This window comes from Belonocnema kinseyi, chromosome 3 (genome assembly GCF_010883055.1).
Source record: "Belonocnema kinseyi isolate 2016_QV_RU_SX_M_011 chromosome 3, B_treatae_v1, whole genome shotgun sequence".
Lineage (NCBI taxonomy): Eukaryota > Metazoa > Arthropoda > Insecta > Hymenoptera > Cynipidae > Belonocnema > Belonocnema kinseyi.
Window position 1 is genome coordinate 162,462,042 of NC_046659.1, and position 2,326 is coordinate 162,464,367.

Consider the following 2,326-nt stretch of genomic DNA (forward strand, 5'->3'; position numbering starts at 1 on the left):
TTAAAAACTCTCCCATTTGTAGTATTTGAAGCAATTTCAAATTATAATCTTAGCTCAGAATTGGTTGAAAATTAAAAATTCCCTGTTTAGAACCCAATTTTAATTCTTTTCGAAAAAATTCCTGTTTAAATCCAGAATTTTAATTCTTTTCGAAAATTCTTCATTTCAAAAAATTGTGGGAATTAAATTTTTGGTGAAATTCCTTGTTTCAATTCACAATTTAAATTTGTTTGAAGATACCTCGTTTCAACCTAAAATTATAATTTTGTCTAAAAAATCATTTTTCAATTCAGAACTCAAAGATTCAGTTCCAAACATTTGAATCGGCACTGTCATTTTTAATGCTCTAAATTGAAGAATCAATCAATCAATTTAAAAATATTCAAAATCGTACCATTTTAAGGAATTTTTCGTTTTAATTTCAGCTCAGAATTGGTTCAAAATTGAAAATTCCCTGTTTAAACCCCCAATTTTAATTCTTCTCGAAAAAGTGCCGGTTTCAATTCAAAATTATAATTTTTTTCAAAAATATTCAGTTTCAACTTAGTATTAGAATTCATTCTTTAAAAACATTTCCTGTCCCATCTCGAAATTTATGTAAATTTTTATTTTCCCATTTCCAAGACAATTTATAATTCTTTTGGATAAAGATCAGTTTCAACTCAGAATTGGTTAAAATTTGAAAATTCCCTGTCTTAAGGGAATGTGATACTTAGAAAATTGTCGATTTTACCAGTTTTAGGTTCCCCCGGCTTTTTTTATAAAATACGGTCATTCCAAAATAAGATAACCCAAACTGTTAAAATAAAAACGTTAAAAATAGGAATATTCAACACTTCAGATATTTAATACATATTCAATTTCTTGTGGAACAGAAAAAATTTTGTCAAAATATTTGTTTTTAGGTTATTTTTCAGCAATGTTTGTTCAGGGCATCAAGTGGCCCAAAGTACCTATACAGAAAAACGCTGGTGTTAAATTTGTTGCAGCTCAAATTTCATTGGGCTCCCAATGATCATTTGAGAGAGTTTTCAAGTCTCAAATGTATTCCTCTGAACGTAGGTGCGGTAGATGTGGGCATCTAGGGGAAAGTATCATTTGGAGACTGAATTTTGGCTCATGCAGAGTTGTGGAGTTCTGAACCGCGCTGTCAGCCACCTGAATGTGAATAAGGTATTTTCACTCCAATCACTAGCTCACTTCACTTTGTTGAATACTGAGGGGATAACAATTGAACGAATGCATGAGAATCGATTAATTTTTGCTCTTTTTTCGAATATCTTCGTGGAAAGTATTTTTTCTGTATAAGTTCAATTGAAAACTAGTTTTTCTTTTTTAGGGACTATTTAATGCAATAATAAAATGATAATAATTTTCATTCATTTATAGGTTATATAATTATATGAATTCCCAGAAAAATACGTACAAAATATTTTTAACTTATAAATAATTATTTTCAATCACCTTTCCAAGAATTTTCTTTTTAAATTAAATGTTTTGTGAAATATAATTTGGCCTTTGGAATTCACTGAAAATAAACTGTTATTAATATATGTGTTGTAATTTTTTTCGCCTGAAATCTAAGTTACACAATTTGTATATATCCTTGTGGATATTTTAAGAATTATTTACTTAAGTTACAAGAATTGTTTTTTAATTTAATTTTGATTCGCGCGCCAAGTGCGGCCAATGAGCTAACTTCAGTTAACTTCACTTTGTTAAAAGCTGAGGGGGAAAAGTGGATCGAATGCATGGAACAAAACTTTATTTTTGTAATATATTTGTAATTAATCATCATTATTACTATTTTATTATTACATTATATAGTAATTTAAAAATAAAAACTATTTTTTAACTACACTTATATAGAAAAAATTACCTTCTACGAAGATGTTAGCAAAATAGGGCAAAAATGAACTGAATCCCATACATTTGGTCCTTTATTTTCCCCTCAGCAATCTATGAAGTGAAGTTAGCTGTTTATTGAAGTGAAAATACCTAATAGGCTTTTATCTTATCAGTTTGATTATTCCCGCCGCTATATTTGAAACATTGCAATATTTCACGAAACTCCCAATGTTTCATGAAACTTTTCATCAGGCTAAAGTTTCATGCAAATTTACATCCCTACTAATCGCGAAAAACAAATTTCTGCTTTTATTATACAATTGTATTTACCTTATCTTTTATGTATGACACTTGCCACTGCAAGATTAGATACTCGTATCTAAGGTACCTTTAAACTTCCGCAGAAAATCTAGTGGAAATTTGTTCGAACGACCAGGCATCAATTTCGATGCAGACGGTCACGACTTAGTTTGTACAT